This window comes from Oreochromis niloticus, linkage group LG3 (assembly GCF_001858045.2).
Source record: "Oreochromis niloticus isolate F11D_XX linkage group LG3, O_niloticus_UMD_NMBU, whole genome shotgun sequence".
In the NCBI taxonomy this organism is placed as follows: domain Eukaryota; kingdom Metazoa; phylum Chordata; class Actinopteri; order Cichliformes; family Cichlidae; genus Oreochromis; species Oreochromis niloticus.
In genome coordinates, this window is record NC_031967.2 from 70229195 (window position 1) to 70250304 (window position 21110).

Here is a 21110-nt window from a genome sequence, read left to right on the forward strand (position 1 = left end):
ATGAGATGAGATAGCCTTTATTTGTCAGTTGCAGTTGCCCACAACCGAGATGACAGACCTTGCCAACCGTACATACAATACACAAACATCACATTGGGGAGACAGGTCAGGCTAGGAAGCAAGGGAAAAAAAAACATCGAAATGTGTAACACAAAATGATAATACAGGAATGCACAGATATCAACACACCATAGCACAATAAACACAGACAAGTAACATGGGAGAGTATTCCAGTGTGTACAGCTGATCTGGGACCGCAGCAATCTTCAATTGCGCCTCCAGCTGAGCCGGTGTCCACATCGGATGGGAGGTAAGCATGGGAGGAGGCGTTGGACCCGGGGTAGGGAGGGTGATGCATCAGTGAGTGCTTATCAGTATCAGTATATGTATGTGTATGCGTGTCCAGAGTTCAGCTGAGACAGTGTCCTTTGCCCTGCCAGGCTAAGTAAACAGTCTTCCAGCCAACCCAGGTGGCCTTGCATGGAATGGGAGGAACAGTCTAAACACAGTCGTTATCAGGGAGTTTTTGTTCAGATCCACCCTTGAGCCCACAGCTGGCACCGAAGGGATAGCCGCATTATGGTGGTAATTTTTCTTTTGCAAACAACTCATGAGAATTTCAAAGTTGTACTTTAACACTCCGACACCAACACTGGTCTCTCAATCTCCCGTTGGAGAGCCATGAGCTTCTCCATGATGTTATCAAACTTGCGCTCCGTGGTGTTGTCATTCTTGTGCTCAAAAAGCAGATTCTGAGACCTCACGACGGCAGTGAGCTGCTCCAAGATGTGATCCAACTTTCGCTCAGAGGTGGTATTCTGAGTGAACTTCTCCTTGATGTAATCCAATATACGCTCAAAGGCCTTATTCTGAGTATTCACTGCAGCCTTAATCTTCTCCAAGATCTGAACCATGCTGCACTCAGTGAGCCCATTCTGAGAAGTCGCGCCTTTTCACATCGTTTCAATCTCAGCGGGCAGCCATGTGGGGGTTTGAACAGTTCCGCTTCCTTAATTCTCCGATAAGCCAGGGCCAAGCCAGCTTCGATCAGCAAGAACCCTGTTATCATGGTTCCGAATAGGAAGATATCTTCTTTTCTTTTTTTTCCTTTTTGTTTTTTTTTTGGCCCGTTTGGATCTTTAGCCATCAGAATTGTTGTCTTAAGGCCAAGAGAGATGCCAAGCGGATTTACTTTACCAAGTGGATCATCATGGCCTTGCCATATTGGTCCATTTGATTGACCTTTATTATAATTATGTATTTATTTTATTTTCGATTGTTACAGACGGGACAGACATGACTGGGGGATAGGACAGGGAGAAAAAATGAAAGAAAGAGAGGGAGAGAAAGAAAAATAGAGGGGAGAAGAGATGGTGAGAAAGGGGGAAGAAAGAAAGAAAACAAACAAAACACCTGGATCATCTGTATGGAGAGAAAAAAACAGAAGAGAAAACAAACAAACAAAAAACAGCAACATAATAAATACAGCACCATCACAATAAACTAGCTAGCAGTAGATAACAGTAGATACTAAATATTAAATGTTATTGTGCAGCACGCAAGATAGATAGCGCACAATGTGCTTTGAGGTAGCAGCCAAGAAAGGTGTAGTTTGTGTCTGTGTACACCTGTGTGTACACCTGTGTGGATAAGCATGCTTGTATTCCAAAGGTTTCTCCATGTAACGATCTGCTAGGGAGTGAGGGGAGCCATAGCCCCGTCCCCCAGGGCATGAAGCAGGTATGGAGGAGATCCAGGCCCCAGACATCCAGAGGCACCAGAGTACGAGGACCCAAGGAGGACCACCAAAGGGGGGAAACCGTGCCACCCTCCTGGAAGAGCTGAGGAGAGCCCCAAACGAGAGGTCACCCAGCAGCCACGGAGCAGAGGCCAGAGGGGGTTGCAGTGGCGTGCTCGTGGGCTCTGCAGGCAGCCAGCTGCGCCAGAGAGGACCGAGCTTCAGGCCCAGAGGCCAGAGGCCTGAGGGCACCCCACAGCCCGGAAGGGGGTGGGGTGAGAAAAGTATGTCAATAGCATTCAGAGACCAGTTGATCAAATCCATAATTCTCTTTTAGGTTTCAGAAACAGACTGTGAGAGATTGTTCCAGGGAAAGTAATACACACGAGACAAGACAAGGACACAAGAGGCTAAGCAGGGAAGATAAGGGGGAGAGGAGAGGAGAAAAAGTGCGACCGCCTTCGCCAAGAGCCAAAGAGAATGAGCTTAACATCTGCTCAGAGTTGAAAAGGAAATCTTTTCTGCTGGGTTACATTATTTAAAATAATATATAACAATGAAAAACTGCTGATCTGATCTTTTATATTTGATATCTACTTACAACCATGAACCCAATCAGGTCATATCAGTGAGCATTTATCAGGTTTAAACTGTGACAGAAGAAGGTTACTGACCTTGGTTTGTTGTGCAGCTCAGCAGTGAGATCAGAACTAAAGAGAAATGACACTCAGGTTGATTTGAGGTGAACATAAAGAACAACTCCACACAAACAGCTGACAAACCACTGCAACCAATGTTGCCCTCTACTCTATTAAAAAACCCTTAAAATTTTCACACAATAAATAAATTTTATAATTCAGAGACAAGCGCCAAGCTGGTAACTCTTCCAAAAAACCAAAATGTTAAAGAAATATTAAAAAATGATTGATTTTTATTGATATTAAAAAATCAACATCATGAAAAACAAATATATTTTACATGCAGGTCATTTCAATATACAATGTTTTAATTAATTCACATTTCTTATGAGAAATTAGTGACAGATCCTGACTGAACCTTAATCTGTGAGAGACAAAGATGACCATTGCACTAATTTTTGTTTGGAATCTTTACTACTGGAGTTAATAATGAGATTAAAAAAACTGTGTTTATTGAAATCTTGTGGTTAACTAAACATGTCTCGTTGCGAACAGACCAATGGACATCATTGTTGTACCTGAGATATGAACATAATGGGTGGTTTATTATATTTACGTGCACTGCTTATACTGTGACTATGTAAAAACACTCTGTTGCATTTAAATAACCCAGTAAAGTCATGTGTCTGCTGTTCAGCTGTGTTCATATAAGGAGTGAATTACAAGTGAAGTTAAGTGAAGTACAAGAATTCAAACAAACACAGAGATTCTACTTACAGAGCAGACACAGCACAGATGTTTCCTTCATCGTCCTTCTCACTCATTTGAGCTTTTTTTCATTTCTGTCACTAACACCAAGTAAAGCCCGCCCTCTTCCTCTGAGCACCAGCTTTTAAATCAGTATAACGACAGAGGTGAGGACTGCTTCCTTTCCATGTAGTTACGTCCCCCTCAGTGAGAGAGGCAGATATGAGCTGAAACACAGGAATCAAACCAGGGACGCTGCTGTTATGGAGCTGAACTGGAACCATTCAGACACTGAGGCCCTCTGAACACATTTTAATTACAGCTGTGCAGAGACACACTGATGACTGACTGGAACACTATGATTCACATTTTACATTAACACCATCCTCACACATGGTTTATATATGACCACTAGAGGGAGATGTTGGACTTTAAATACTAAAGTGGATACAAGCAGATCAGCACAATGAGCACAGCTGTGTTTTATAGGTGTGTTTAATGATTACAGAAGGCCTTTTATACTTGCACAAGTATGTGATTAGCACATTTATAAAAGGAAAAGTTGTCTGCTGGAACATGTGTTTTTCTGTTCGAGTTTTCTTTGTCAAATTTATCTTAAATTGAAGAGTATTGTTTACAGCAGGGGTACATAACTCCAGGCCTCGACAGCCAGTGTCCTGCAGGTTTTAGATATCACCCTGGGTCCACACACCTGAATCCAATGATTAGTTCATTGCCAGGCCTCTCGAGAACTGTAGGACATGTTGAGGAGGTAATTTAGCCATTACACCCACTGTGTTGGATCAAGGACACATGTAAAACCTGCAGGACATCAGCCCTTGAGGCCTGGAGTTGGCCACCCCTGGATCACACCTACACATTTTTTTATTACTTTTTCTAGTATTTTTCTAAACATATATTATTATCAACAGCTGGAGCTAAAAATACACTCAACTGCATCATCACTATTTACCTTAAACTGTTTGAAAGGAGATCAACACAATGTCTTTTTTCTTTAGTTATATCTTTATTTGGATTGGACAAGAAAAAACCATCTGCTCAACACAATGTCTTTATGAATCTTGATGAGAATGACGACCTTCATGAAAAACATCTGTTCTTTTTAGCAAAGTGGAGCAGTTACGAATTTTTAAATATTAAAAGAAAAATAGAAAGAAGTAGAAAATATCTGTGAAGACAGATATCTGAAAACTCATAGTCTTGACCACGCAGCACTGTTTTGAATTCTGAACTAAAATCAGTGTTTAAAATAAATAAAATCTTAACTAACATAAACAGATGCTAGAATGTTTTCCTGTTTTATTTTTCGAATGTGTGCCTTAGTTCTTCTATCCTCCTACCTATGGCACAGAAATCAGTCTCAATGCCCTCTTTGTAAAAGCAAAAACTAAACAAATAAAATAAGAACACAGGCAAAATAGAAATATCTATTATATTTATTTATATATTTATTTATTTAAGCACCCAGTGTTTCCTGCAGAAGTTCTCTGATGACTCTGCAATAGTCGGCCTCATCACTGATGGGGACGACAAGGAGTACAGAGAACTGACTCAGGACTTTGTGGACTGGTGCCAGCTGAACTACCTCCAGATCAATGCCAGTAAAACCAAGGAGCTGGTGGTAGACTTCTGCAGGCACAAGCATCCTCCACTGCAACCACTGAACATCCAAGGTATGGACATTGAGGCTGTGGACAGCTACAGGTACCTTGGTGTTCATCTGAACAACAAACTGGACTGGACTCATAACTCAGACGCCCTCTACAGGAAAGGGCAGAGCAGGCTGTACCTGCTGCGGAGACTCAGGTCGTTTGGAGTGGAGAGCCCACTCCTGAAGACCTTCTATGACTCTGTGGTGGCCTCAGCCATCTTTTATGGTGTGGTCTGCTGGGGTGGCAGCATCTCTGCTGGGGACAGGAAGAGACTGAACAGGCTGATCAGAAGGGCCAGCTCTGTTCTGGGATGCCCTCTGGACCCAGTGGAGGTGGTGAGTGACAGGAGAATGGCGGCTAAGCTGTCATCCCTGTTGGACAACATCTCCCACCCCATGCATGAGACTGTGACAGCACTGAGCAGCTCCTTCAGTGGGAGACTGCGGCACCCACAGTGTGGGACGGAGAGATTTCGTAGGTCTTTCCTCCCCACTGCTGTCAGACTCCACAACAAAGACTTTGGCAGCTGATCAAACACACAAACCCTCACACGTGCAATAAGACTGCTATATGTGCAATTCTATATGCTATTTGTGCAATTTTTGTACAATTCTTCTTCTGACAAAGTTGTACTTTTGTATTTTCTTACTCAGTTGTATATAGCATTTGTATTTCTATTTTATTCTATTGTATATAGTATTTTATTTTATTTTATTGCATTCCAGTGTTTTCTAATTTCTGCTACATAACTTTGCACTTTTGCTGTAACAAAACAAATTTCCCACCTGTGGGACTAATAAAGGTCATCTTATCTTATCTTATTTGGCTGTGAGGTGCAGCAAGGTATGTACAGGTGAAGGTAACCTGGCTCTTTCACTTAGATCCAGTCAAACTCTGAGGTCATATTGTGAGATGCTAACTTCCAGGTTATGTTGCATGTTATCACACTGTACATCTTTAATTTTAAAGTTAACAGAAATATTTTCATCCAGAATTAGTTGAACAAAGATTGCATTTCTTAAAGTTTTGCAGAGTTTTTAATTGACTAATTATATGATTTCTAGATGTAATATTTAAAATAATATAGGTCTGGTCTCTGGTCAGACGGGCTCCAACTAAATGCTGAACACATAATCTGGCCCAGTTTACACTCCAAATACCCTCTCAACTCTGTTTTTTATATGAAAACTTGAAGGCTTGTATATCTTTTAGAGTTTCTGTTTATTATGTGGGTAAAACAGAATATGACATGGTCATGGTGCTTGGACACATGCACAACAATTCAAGGTGAAATAAAACTGGCATCACCAGTTTCATGAAGTCAGGAAGACTCTGATTAAAATAACTTACAGCCACAGAAAATGTAAAAAAAGAAAAAGGAAAAGAAGAAAAGAAAAACAGCCCACATCCATTAAGAACTAACATATGTGAAACTTTCTCAGTGAACAAATTAGCATAAAAAATTCTATAGAAATAAAGCAGAAATATATGAAAAGCTTTTGGAATATTTAAAATGAAGTAACAATTGGACAGTAACAGACTGAAGAGTCTCCTTCATGGAAGGTAAAGTTCAATGAAGCCTGTGCTTCACACCGCCTGAATCGTCACAGGTCAAAGGAAGGAAATGTCGGACTCTGCAGCTACAATGAAATGTTTTGGTTTCATTTTAATGTTATTACACTTAAAATTAGTCAAACACGTAACATTTGATCAATGGATCCTTAATGCTTTTAGACAGATATTAACTGTCTATAATCCAATGAACTTTTTCCTTTCTTCAGATGTAAAATATAAATTCAAACTAAAATCTGGACGTGTCTGACAGGTACCTGATAGATGTTTAGTGTTACTGATTTTTGTCTTTCAACATGTTCAGTGAAAAGACTGAAAATAAAAGCACAAGAATCGCAGTTAAGCTGACGTTTCAAACAGGCTCAAGTTCAACAGGAGGCTGGTATGAATCCTGACTCTGCTGTTGTTTATGTTTTCTGTAGATCAAAAAACCAACAACAGCAGCAACAAGAAGCACAGCAGAAACTGACAGACCAACTTTCAGTCCAACAGATCCATCCTCTGTGTCTCCTCCTGTGTGACCTGCAGGTGAGAAACAGGTGTGAGGTGTCAGCTGTCAGGTAGGTGATGAGTGAAGAACAGAACAGAATCCATTTCCTCTTCAAACTGCTGTCAGACATTATCTACTGCACTCTGATCACATCACTCAGACCAGCTGCTTTCTACAAAGTTTCATCAACAACATCTTTAGAAACAAACATCAACAACCAGGAAGCAGCTTCACCTCTGATCACACACACACTCAACTCTACTCACTCACCTGGAGGAACAACAACATGAAGGTAGATGATGCTGATGGGGTCGGTCTTCAGATGACCTCTCTTCCTGCGGTTTCTTTCTCTCATGAAGACACGACACTCATATGTTCCAGTGTCATTAATCGTCACATCATTCAGAATCACAGACACGTCTCCATCCTTCATCTGTCTGTCCTGCAGATCCACCCGGTTCCTAAAAGATGGATGCTGGCCTTCAAGTACAGGCCCCTCATCTCGGTACATATAGACGTATTCATCTCTCTGGTCAGCTCTGCTCCACTCTACAACTATGATGTTGTTGCTGTTTGGAGCTCGACATGGCAGAGTGACGTTTTGTCCAGTTGCAGCTGTGATGTTTTTCTGATCTGAAAGTGGAAACAACACAGAGCAGAGAGGTTAAAGGTCAAAGTACAACTGTTCACTTCTACAGCAGCCAATCAGAGTGATGATGTAAACAAGACTGAAAGCACTAAGCTCTCATGTACCTTATTACTGTGTTGCCAGTGTGGCCTGTTACAGCAGCAAATGTGCAGTTTTATTTATTCTTGTTGTCGAACTCATCATTTACTTAATTAATTAACATTTTTAATAATGCTTGGTTTTACTAAACTGCATTATTTATATGCTACATCTGATGGCAGTAACTGGATCCGTGAGTGTGACCTGTTACCACTGGGAGGATAAACAGGAGGCACTGAGGCTCCGGCACATGAGCTCAGTGAAAACAGGAGAAAATAGTAGTTTGTGGAAAATATTTTAAAAGACTTCAGACAGTTAAAGCAATGTTGTCTGTACCATTATCTACAGTAAATAATGAGCTCGTTATGAATAAAATGATCTGTCTTGTTAAAACATTTACACAGTGAAACATGTGCTGATAATAAGTGACCATAATGTGTGAGAGAAAGCAGCCTCTCATTATAAGACACTGTGAGTCTCTGCATGCTGCCTTTATGGAGCTACAGCTGTTTGTACACACTGAACTAAAAGCTTTGTGGCTGTATACTGACTCCTGACACTACAACACATCACACTGACACACACATTACACTTCTTTGTCTCTGTGCTGGAAACTGCACTGCTGAGCAAGCGGGTAAATCCACAGACACCACCAGACCTCGTGATGCCATCACACAAACAAACAATATGATTGTCTGATTCAATATAAAACATGTAAACCAGACTGATGTTTATTCCTCTTTATCTCAGAGGGAAACACCGTTTGGTTTATAAACCTCACCTGCAGAGACAAACATGACGAAATGGACAATCAGCAAAGTCGAGCAGAGCGACGCAGTTACAGCAGACATTTCTGTGTTTTTGTTTCTGCTGATCTGACTCTTAGTTTGTTCTAACTATCGGTGATTGTTGATGTTTTCAGTTAATAACAAAACTAAAGCTTTAAAACTGACTACATGAGGTTAACTTTGAGGTTCAAATAAAGCTGAAACATTTATTTTTCAGCCACAGGTTCAAACACCACACTTTCGATATCTCGTAAGGAAGTCGCGTTAGAGTGACGTCTGTTACGCTGCGCTGTACGATGACCATGAATAAGTGCGTCATGACTAAAGCGGTGAAATCTAAAGCAGGTCTGAGTGTTTAACAGGTTCAGTTCTTGAATGATCTCCACAGAACAAGACAAACATAACTTCTCTCATCATCAATCATCAGCTACATACTAAAGACCATCATCAGCCAAAGGACTTCAAAATGACGTCACTGTATAAAAATGTATATTGTACTATGGAGGAGGCAGCATTTAGCTGTAGCCTCCATAAAACCACAGCTGATCTGGAGAACTTTGTCCACCACCTGCAGCTGATGCAGCACTTCCTGTAAATCACATGACTGTAATCAGAGTACATGAGAGTAACTGAGTACATTTGCTCTTCATGATTGTGGTAATTTTCTTCTTCATATTGTGTCAGATAAAGTCTGACATCTTTTGGTTCTTCAGATGATAAAACACATTTAATATGATGTGTTTTCACAGATGAAACCAGCCAACAGTAAATCAGATGCTTCACACTAACTCCACATGACATTCATCTGTAACCAGTAAAGTGAAGCTTTAATCCTGGTTCAGATGGATTAACATTAACAGTCTGTAAATGTTAATCCACTGAAGCTCACATACTTCAGTCAACCCATCAGATTATTATCTAAAAGACTGAAAGACGTCATTTTTATTTTGTTCTGATGAATCTCTGAAATCCTCAAACAAAAAATCTAATCAAAATTTAAAATGTAACAATTTATTAGTCTGCACATAAAGTGACGTCAGCCACAGATCAACTCACACATCCATGTGATACAACACACCCTTCAACTGTGTGTCACATCTACACCTCTACGTACACACACTTGACAGTTACCACACATACAAAGTAATAAAGTTTGGATCCCTCTATGCTTACGGATCTATGATAAAAGTATGAGCTCAATCTGACATAGCCTACCTTTTGCACAGAGAAAGCAAAAGCCAGGTGTGTTTTTCATTCATACCATCAGTGTGTAGTTGGTGCATTGTGTGCTTATTAATATGATGGCTTGTGTTAACTGTTGGATACGAAAATACCATTTTTACAAAGGTGTGTAGAGTTAAGCAAAGGTTATTCGCTTTTACAAGAAAACTACAATGTTTTGTTGATTTGGTGAAGAGTTTTCTTATTTGTGTGTAGAATTTTGCAAAAATAGCCAATAGTTACAAAAAATGTGCGCAAGCCATCAGAAAAAACTGTAAAACACACTCACACAGAGCTGCTCTACAGAAAGTCTCTGAGCTCCTCCCACCTGAACTCTTCAAAATCAGCTGATTTCTTTCTCTTTTTTTGTATAATCACTTATTTATTAGCTGGGACCACATCCTCATTTAAGGTTTGACAGCATTTCTAGTAGATAATGGTGGATGGACTGAACATGAACTGAGGCTGGAGTTTAGGGAAGGCCTCAGAGGAGACTGGCTGCAGCTCCCAAGTCTGGTAGAAGTAAAGTCAAGTCAAGCTTTAATACTGGTTCAGATGGATCTGTGAATCCCCTGAAGCTCACAGACTTCAGTCCACCTGTTGGTTTTACCTAAAGACTGAAAGATGTCATTTTAAACGCTTACTGTTTTTCTGAAGGATCTCTGAAACCCCCGAACACTCTTCTGATCATCAGGATGGAAAAATTAGAATTATCCATGGAAAGATTAATTTTTTTAAAGGGAAAGTTAAAGGAAAATAGCAAAATAAACAATAATAACAATTAATATTATTTAAAAATTAAAAATCAAAAATATAAAATACAGCAAGTTGAAAGCTCAAAGTCTGAGGTTAAAGTGACCTCCTTAGCAAACAGCCACAGATCAAACTGACCCGTACATCCGTGTGTCATCCTGTTTTACACAACACACCCATCACCTGTTTGACACCAACATCTCCACCTCTAAGTAAACATATGTGAGGAAATGTTGCCACATATACAAAGTAACAGGAAGAGAACTATTTTCAGTTACAGTTTTTTCTGATGGCTTGCGCACATTTTTTGTAACTATTGGCTATTTTTGCAAAATTCTACACACAAATAAGAAAACTCTTCACCCAATCAGCAAAACATTGTAGTTTTCTTGTAAAAGCGAATAACCCTTGCTTAACTCTACACACCTTTGTAAAAATGGTATTTTTGTATCCAACAGTTAACACAAGCCATCATATTATTAAGCACACAATGCACCAACTGCACACTGATGGTATGAATGAAAAACACATCTGGCTTTTGCTTTCTCTGTGCACAAGGTAGGCTATGTCAGATTGAGCTCATACTTTTGTCATAGATCCGTAAACATAGAGGGATCCAAACTTCAATTACTGGTGTTTATTCACACACATCAAAACAAACACAAGTGTTTATTTCCAAGTATAGGATTATTTGCAATCGCCATAATGACTATATGGGTTTCTTGGTCTGCAGTGAACATGCTTCCTCTGCCCCCAGCATCTGGTCGTCTAGCAATTCTGTAAAGTAACAATTTCAGTATTTTTAAATCTATGGTATTGTTGTGTTTCTCATTAGCATGGCAGTGCTACAAATCTTAGTGCAGAGTGACTGTACTCACCGACTCTCATTTCAAAATGTCCTTATGATGCTTGCTACAGTGTAGCAGCTCGAGTTAGGCTGAACCCGTTGGCCAGCTTCCCTCAGGGTCACTCCACGGTTGATTACATGGTCCACTATTGTAGCTCTGATGTCATAAGCAAGTCTATTTCTTACTCTTCTTACCCTTCCTCTCCCCCCTCCTCGTCTTCCTCTCCCCCCTCCTCGTCCTCCTCTTGCTCCTCCTTGTCCTTGTCGTCCTCTTCGTCCTGCTTCTTCACCTCCACGTCCTCTTCCTCGGCCTCCTCTACTTCTCACTCTTCCTGCTCCCTCCACTGTACTCCACACACACAGCTTACCTGTATTATAGTGCTTAGGCTGATTACAAAGTGAACTAATTATCTAAAAAAGTTTTCACATGTGACAGTGTGCCAGACAGTTGGCAAAATAGTGTAAATAATGGCCTTAAATGTGTATAGTTTTGCTAGGAGTGCGTTGATCCTTTGCAAATTGAGTGTAAAGCAGTGAGTTGTGTTTACAGTTCTAGAAAAAGAGTGCTGTGCAGTGGATTGTAGCTACAGGTTTGCAAAGTGTGTGTTACAAAATGGCAAACTGAGTGCAAAGCAGTGTTTGTGCTTTTAGTTTTGCAAACTCAGTGAGTGGTTTTGCTATAAGTATTAATAGTTTTAGAAATTGTGCTATAAGAATCACAGTTAGGGTTTAAGCATTCAGAAAAAACTGTAAAGAGGTAGATGTGCAGAGACGACTTCCCAACACTCTGTTTATGAATTTATCAGCTCAGTCTAATAAATAAAAGTAAAAGGTTTTGATTTTCTCTGTAACATGTTTGGACACAAATAAAACAAGAACTTGAAATTGCAGGTAAAACTACACAAACTATATATAAATAAACCTGATGTGAGATATTATTCTAAAATCGGCTTTTACAGTTTTTGCCCGTTGCTTGAACACAGTTTGCAAAACTTCATTGTGCCAAAACTCTAAACACAAGTAAACATGACACAACACTGGGACATATACCATTCACATCTGTGCCAAATTGAAACTCTACTCTCAAAACCTAAACTCTGCTGTCAAAACCTAACATTCCTTTGTCAAAATGTAACTCTGTTGACAAAATGACACATACTTGCATCATATGCAAACACTTACAGATCAGGGGGAACACACTAGTCTACTTTATATAAAACACTGCAGCCTTTGATTTTCATTGTTTATTCAGAAGGCATATTTTCAGGAGACACAATTCCAAACAACCAAAAACGCAAATAGGCCTACTCAATATTGTACATTGCAGCACTGTACATTGCAGTACCATGAATTCAGATAAAGCAAAAAACAAAAACAAAAAACATAATACAGTAATAGAAAAAACACTATACTGTAAACACAAAAAATTATGACAATTGTGCATACGTGGGCTCATGGAACCCGCCGTCTGTTGGGGTCTGGCCACAGGACCTCATCGACATCGCAAGCAATGTCTTCTCCCGCTAGGCACCGGGGAAAATATCCTCTTGCATGTCGAAACCTGAATGTCGCCGCAGGCCTGTTCCATTGCCTGCAGAAGAGGCATGCGGGCATGTGGTTGGCGATCATATATACTCCATCTCCAAGCCGAAATAAATTCCTCTATAGGGCTTAAAAATGGTGACTAAGGGGGCAAGAATACCACTTCAAGTTGATTGTGGTTGGAGAACCAGGCCTGGACCAGAGCAGCCCGATGCAAACTGACATTATCCCATATCACCACAAACCTGGGCTGATCTGGTCTGTTCTGCACAACTATATTATGGAGAGCATCTAGAAATATGAGTATATGTTGGCTATTGTATAGACCTAGTTTTGCATGACGATGCAGAAGCCCTCGAAGGCTTATGGCGGCACACAATGTGATATTTCCCCTGCGCTGCCCTGGGACGTGCACAATTGCCCTTTGGCCAATTACATTACGACCCCGTCGTCTTGTTTTGCACAGGTCGAATCCAGCTTCATCAATGAAAATGAATTCATGAGGCTGTGCAGCTCCATCCATGCCCAAGATTCTCTGTAAAAAAAACGAGAACATATTACTGTACTACAGTGCTACACATACAGAACCCTCACCCCATCACACAGGTACTTGTGTAGCCCTCAGAATGGATCCATGTGGTACTGATGTGGTACATATTCAGCTGCTACTGGATTTCACCAATACTGTATTGTACATGTAAAGGACAGTTACACTTACCTGTATATATCCAGCTCGAGTCCTTTGACCCTGTCACTGTTCCTCTCAAATGGGATTCTGTAGAGCTGCTTCATGGTGATGCTGTGTTTTCCCAAGAAGCGTCTGATGGTGGTGATGCGCACATGGTTTATGTTGTTGAACACTTGCCTGTCTGCAAGTATTTTCTTTCGTAGCTGGTGGAGACGGATGGCATTGTCTGCCCTCACTAGGTCCACAACGGCAAGTTCCTGCTGTTGTGTGAACAGGCATTGGCGTCTTCCCCCAGAAGGTCTTCGAGTCATTCTAGAAAAATACAACCACATATTGTCATCGCTTTGCTTATTTTTCTTACAGTACTTTACGGTATATACTGTACCATCCACTGTACAACACTGTACTTCAATATAAGTAATCATGGTATGTTTCACAGAAACTACCACTTTGGCTGCAAAAGTAGCATTAGCACCCTGCAATACCCTGTACACCTGATATGGTAATGTGATATACTGTAGAACAGTGCTATAAAAACCATCTGAGTAGAGTAGAAGGTAGAGAGGTGAAGACATACCTGTTTTCTAGTCGGAATGTTCTTATTACAGATGCCACTGTGAAGCGGCTTAGATGTGGGTGGACTCTCTCCCCAGCTTCCCTCATAGTCAGGCCATGGTTGATGACATGGTCCACCAAAGTTGCTCTTATATCATCTGAAATATGGGTCCGTGCATGGCCTCTTCGACCTCCTCCTCCTCTTGCTCTCCCTCCATCCATGCTTGCAAAGTTCCTGAATTGGCTAAACTGAGGGCTTTTTGTAGTTGGCTAATTGGTGTTCGGTTTTGCAAGTAAGTGCCTTCAGGTGTGTATTTGAGTGGTTGCAATTACCCGATATGTTTTGTATTTTGGATACATGTGTTTTCCAAATGGCGCCCTGACATTTTATTTTGTGAACGACGTGTCTTATGTATGAAATAGAGTGTAGTATGCAGGACCATGTGTGTTGCATAAAGGAGTAAGTGTGTTGCATAATTGCAACTAGGGTGCAAAGCAGCGCTTTTGTTTAAGGTATGGGTGCATGTGTTTGAGGTATGGTAACAAAAGAGTCGAGTTGTGTTACTTTAGTCTAAGCATGGGTTTATAGTGTTCAAGCAACGGGCAAAAACTGTAATAAAGTTATACATTTGTTGAAAAGTAAAAGAAGGAAACCACAGAAGTGCATTTCTTCCCTCGTTAAGCTCTCTCTTTGAAATGGTTTAAAAATCATTAATTTAATGATTTCATCAATCACTGGATCATCAGCAGATCTGTGTTTGTGGAACAGAGTTGACCCTGTGAATCAATGACATGACCTGTGGTGTGTACAGTAAAGTAGATTTATTAACACTAAAAACAAACCTGACTTTTGTCTCCTTGTTTGGTGTTCATGAAATGTGTGACTGTGAAGTGATTTCATATCAAAGCTTCTTATTAAAGCTAACATAGCTGTGGTCAGCTCAGCCTGCCTCATCAATCCAAACAGTTTGAAACATCTTATTATAAAACATTATTCAATTATTTGCTCCTAAACACTGTTTATGTATTATCATTACTTAATGTAGCTCTGAGATGAACCATACACTGCTTACCAGCTTGTGTTAAATGAAAAGCAATGAAAACTCAGTCTCACAGGTAACTAAGTACATTTACTCAAGTAAAGTTTATAAGTAAAACTGAAAAGTACTTTTATGCTTTCATTAATTTATATTTTAACAAATTAATAAATATCATGTTCTGTACAAGCTAAATATGGAAAATAAATGATTTACTAACATACAGAAAATTCATTAGAAACTACCTTCGTCTTTAAGGCCATTATTTTTTAGAAAAAACAAAGAAATAGATTTCATACCTCGAGCTTCTTTGAATGTGAACGTTTGCTTCTCTCCCTTTGTATTCGTCCACTAAGATCCAATCAGAGACAGAGACGTGATGTGAAAGACACACATGATGAATCAGCAGCAGACAGAGATGTTCCTGTTGGATTGAATAAGAGGAACCATTACATGTTCACTTCCCTTGTTTGGGCTGGAAGTGAGCTATCATATCATGTTTGTGGTCATCAAACAGTCAGTAAACAATAAAGCAGAATGTTTGTGAGATTTTCACACACTTGTAGTGAAGACTGTAGAAAGAAGTGACTATGGGGGTGTTGCAGCACCCCCTCCTGGATGCTAGAGGTTGTGCATGACTGTTATATGCTCTCTGTGCAGAGGAGTTTTTTTGTTTCCTGTTCTCATGCTGTCCTCCCATAGGTGCCCAGCATGAGTAGAGGTCTCTTTTTTTCCTCTTGTACTTTCCCCATTGTTGTGTACTTTTTCAGTGTTTTTCTGTAACGCTGCCGATCTCCGACCTGTATTCCCATGTGATGTCTATGTTGTGTGTGTAAGTCGGGGCGGGGTGTTCTATTCCTCTACGGGGCAACCTGCATATGGCCAATAAAGCATTCATTCAGACTCGTAATCATACATGAAAATATCCATGTTGTTTCTAAGATGCTGCCATTTAAAGACACGGGCATAGTGAAATCCTACTGCCACTATGACGTGAAACTGGGGGATTTCAGTGTATACTCCTCTCATGAAGAGGGGACAAAATCTTGACAGTGAAACACAAAACACAATATAACAATTGAAAACTGAGAGAAAATAATAAACAATTTCCTGTAACACCACACGTGTCATGTAGGAGTCAAATGTTTCTGAAAAGTAGTTGTGTTGTTTTTCAGCTGACTGATATTATCACAAAATATTCAACCTCAGACAGTTTGTCTGAGTAATGTTGAGCAGCTTTTAAAACAGGCTGCAGCTCATCTTAAATGCCGTGTGAATCTCTGCTGACTTTCCGAACCTGCTGGCGGAAAGCACACACATCTTCAAAATGCGGCGTGTGCTTTCTGTTAAACATAAATACTATTAACAAAGAAAAGTGGAGGAACGTGTTGATGCCGTGTGCCCAGTGGCCTTGGGCCGAGAGGGACGCCAGTACTTCACTCAGAAGTGCTTCATGTGGAGATGGGGGGGCAGTAGCTGTTTTCGATACGGGCATCGTCTTGTACTAATGCTGCCAGCGCATATTGGGAATGATACAGGCACCGATCGGTTTTCTATCGCCCATTTGCTGGGAGTAAGGGGGGAATTCTCTGACCGACTGTAGCAGCATCTAATAACCAACTCGCAAAATAAAACAAAACAAAAACAAAACAACAAACATGAAAACACCAGACATCATGATACAGACTTATAATTTGCACCGATGTTTTTTCGAATTTCTATACACGAAAACTGAGCGCGAGAGACCTCGGTGCGCCTGCGCGCTGCTGAAGTCAAAGTAAACTTTATTGTCATCTCCGCTACATACAGTCCAGTATATAGAGAGACAAGACGACGAGGCTCCAGTTACAGCAGTGCAAATAAACGAACAATAAATATTTAAGAGTAAAAAAATAAATATACACTTTAGGACTCGGGGTAAAGGGATCAATAACAATTTAAAATTTATAATTTATATTTTGATGATTTAATGTCTCACACACAACCCGTGGAAAGGGGTTCATAATGTTGTTAATCCAAGCCCATTATGTATTCATGATTTGAATCCTGGGTTGTATGAAATCCCAGAAATACACCTTAGAAAAAGGGATACTGTGAACTAAAGTGTAGGTCTGTTAGGTTATGTTGTGATGATCTTCATGTTGGAGGATTTGTGTTCATACTGGAGTCCAAAATTAAAACCAATGGAAGATGGATAAGAAAAGTTCTAAGCCATCAGGTGCTCAGTTTAGAAAAAATAGAGAAGAGGAGGAGAAACGAGCAAAAGATGCAGGTAAGGAGATGTTTCACTGGATAATGGCAGGTCATCCTGAAACAATCAGAATCAGAATACTTTATTAATCCCTAAGGAAATTATGTGGATTACAGTTGCTCCAAGAAGAAATGGTAAATTGTTGATTTGTCCTGTTCTCATTGTATGACGAATTATGATGGCTGTTTGGTAGCCGTTTGCATACTATGCATACTCTCTCTCTCTTCATGTGTGTGTGTTCGCTGAGAGGGAGTGTTCGCCCAGGGTGCCAAACTAGGACCGCCACTGGGGGAGGGGATGGGGAGTGGGGAGTGCTCGTGGGTTTGTTTCAGTGTGTTCAAGTGTGTTTTCTCTTCCTTCATTACCATAATATTGTAATATCTGATCATAGCCCGGTTTCAATGATCTTCAAAAACATTTTGACCGAGAATTATAATTGGCGTTTTAACCCTTCTGAACAATCAAGAGTTCATTAAATATATTGTATTGATATTTAAATATTGATATGTTTCTTGCTACTAATGATAATGGGGAAGTTTTGGATTCTATTCTATGGGAGACTTTTAAGGTCGTAATGAGAGGTCACATTATTTCCTTTGAATCTTCCAAGAAAAAAATATTGGAGAAAAGGCTCAAAGAAATAGAAACAAAGCTTCCTGAACTGGAAGAAGTATATAGAAGTATACAGATCATCCTTGTTGCAAACGGACTTAAATAAAATCTTGAAATTAAGGTATGAATGCAACACAATTTTACGTAAGCGAATTAGCAATGTTCTTTTGGAGCTCTAACAGAGACATTTTGAATTTGGAGATAAACCAGAAAAACTATTGGCAAACCAACTTAGAGGAGAACAAGCAATCCAAAAAGTGAACATGAAATCCGGCAAAGTAAGCACCAACCCAAAGGAAATTAACACTTGTTTCACAAAATTCTACAAAAAGTAGTCTAGTAAAATTAAACCTTCTCAAAGTGATTTCTACAATTTCTTCGACCAATTATCTATTCCCCAACTAGATGGAGCTCTGAGAGACGAAATTGATTCCCCTATCTCTAAAAACCATCTTTTAAGAGCAATTCAGACCCTACTACTCGGAGGACAGCTGGTCCAGATGGATTTGGTAAAATTATAACCAGAGTCTTAGCTACAAGATTAAACAAACACATTTAAAAAATTATACACCCAACCAAACAGGATTTATTCCTGGTAGATGGTCATTTAACAATGTTTGTTTATTATTAAACACAATTTATTCAAGTTAAGGAAAAGAGGCAAAAATAGTGGTGCTCTCTCTGGACGCCCAAAAAGCGTTTGATCAGATTGAATGGTCTTATATATTTGAGACTCTTAAACAATTTGGTTTGGGGGAATATTTTAGGGATTGGATTAAAATGATTTATCTGTGTCCGGTGTCCTGTATTCTCACTAACACAGATACATCCTCCCCAGTTCAACTACAATGCGGAGTCAGACAGGGGGATCCCCTCTCACCGCTTCTTTTTGACATCGCTCTGGAGCCCCTTGCTATTAACATAAGAAACCACCCAGGTATACAGGGAGTAAAATTTGGGAATTCTGAAAGTCTTGTCAATATGTACGCAGATGATTTATTGATCTGCCTTTCTGAACCAGAAATTTCATTCCCTATTCTTTTAAATTGCATTAAACACTTTGGGAAATTATCAGGATGATTAATTGGGATAAATCTGAATTCATGCCAATAACAGATAATTTATGCCCAAAGTTTCTCAGCTCACTTCCAATTAAATTAGTGACAACATCATTTACCTATCTTGTTCTTAAGATTCCTAAAAATCCAAAAGTTCTTTATAAATTGAAATGGTGAATAAGCTCAAAGAGGATATTAGAAAATGGAAACTGCTCCCTTTGTCTTTGATTGGTCGAATAAATGCAGTTAGAATGGTGTCTCTGCCACGATTTCTATACCTTTTTCAAAACCTCCCTATTTACTTGCCACTTAAATTTTTTTAAGCTGTTTGACACATTAATTCTCTCGTTTATCTGGGCAAGAAATTCCCCTCGGATATCCAAAGCTCATCTTCAAAAAAGTACTTCCATTGGGGGGTTGGGTCTCCCTGTGTTTAGACATTATTACTGGGCTGCAAACTCAAGAGCTCTATTACACTGGCAGTGGGGTCCGCCTACCGACCACTGATATGATAATCTCCCGCTCTGGCTTCAGGTAGAGTCAACAACAGTATCTGAAACCTCATTATTGTTTTCTAATGCCAATAACAATGGTTGAACTGCTTGTCCAGCATTAAGAAAGGCTCAATAAATGCCAGATACAAACAAATCCAGTTTAAAGTCATTCACAGACTACTTTTTTTTTAAAACTCAAACTTAACCAGATTTTTAACTCTGTATCACCCCTATGTGATGTAACGCTGATGAAGGTTCCCTGGCTCGTCTATTTTGCCCAGTCTTAAATGCTTTTTGGCGCCAGATTTTTACATGGTTTTCAAAACAATTTAGGAAAAAAGTACCACTTGATTGTTATACTGGCTATACTGTCTCAATCGAATCCTTCTGCTATTCACAAAAACAGATAATTACATTGGGTATGCTTGCTGTAAAGAAACTCATTCCTTTGGAGTGGCATCCCCTTCGGCCCATGTTTTAAGAGGTGGCTTAATGAGATGGTGTCTGTGGCCAGGGTGGAACAGATAAGATTTGACAGGAAAGGAAAAATGGCACGTTTTTGCATGATTGGGCAGCCATATCTAAAATTCTTAAAAATTAATTGATGTTAATCTTATACCGTCCCCTCCTTGTGCACCTCACCATTTTATTTATTTATTTATTTATTCATTTATTTATTTATTTATTCATTCATTCATTATTGTTATCTACATATATATTTACTATTACCTTTTTTCTATTTCTTTTTTTACCTCCTCAGTTACTTTTGTACTTCTTATTTATTTCTTTTTTTTGTCTCCATGCTCCACAAGTCCACATATGCTAACTGTAGTAATTGTTTACAATTGAATTTGTATAAGCATGTTGTGTTCATTTGTAAAAGCAAAAATCAAATGTAAAAAAAGAAAAGAAACCAATAACGAAGAAAAGATACAGATGATCTTAAATCAAATATGTGGTCAGAGTCATCAAGAAATAGTCTGTGGACTGTGACTGTGGAGTTCAGTCTCCTTTCTCACTCACTATGTGTTGATAGACATCTCTGCATTAAACCATACTCATCACAGTCTGTGCTGGCAACCGTACGGAGTAGAGAATAGTGGACCAGTTTACTATGGCTGGTGGAAAGATACAAAACAAATGGAAGGGTAAATCAATGCGACACACAGACAACCCCCCACCCCCCAAACCCAGAGGCATGACAGTACACTGGAAAAAAAAAGAACAGTCCCGTCTTCTGTGGAACCAGCTTGCAGTTGCAATTCTCTCTACTTTTAAGATTAGGTTTAAAACTTTCCTTTTTGCTAAAGCATATAGTTAGGGCTGGACCAGGTTAACCTGAATCCTTCCTTAGTTATGCTGCAATAGGTGTAGGGAGCTGGGGGATTTCCAGTGTTTCTTCTTCAGTCACCTTTCTCACTCACTATGTGTTAATAGACCTCTCTGCATTGAATCATACTTGTTATTAATCTCTCGGCTGGCCTGGGAACGCCTTGGTGTTCCCCTGGACAAGCTAGAGGAGGTGGCTGGGGAGAGGGAGGACTGGGCTTCTCTACTTAGGCTGCTGCCCCTGCAGCCCGGGGTCTAATGGATTAAATTAAAAGGTCTCAAGGGTATGTTTATTTTGAAGTAGAAGATAGAAATGGGAATTTTCTGGCTGGTTAGTTTATTTCATTTGA

The 21110-nt window shown here is 39.7% G+C and overlaps 1 protein-coding gene across 2 annotated transcripts in view; it reads right to left on the reverse strand.

Annotated features, from left to right (window-relative positions):
* LOC106096754 (coxsackievirus and adenovirus receptor) overlaps nucleotides 1-21110 on the reverse strand; it is a 68277-nt gene that overhangs the window by 37836 nt on the left and 9331 nt on the right. Inside the window, exon 1 of one of the 2 annotated variants that reach the window (XR_003218855.1) lies at nucleotides 10239-10597. The exons of the other annotated variant lie outside the window; for it this stretch is intronic. The gene's annotated coding sequence lies outside the window, so the exon portion shown is untranslated. Of the gene's footprint in view, nucleotides 1-10238; nucleotides 10598-21110 lie in introns of those variants that run through there. 2 annotated transcript variants of the gene reach the window in all.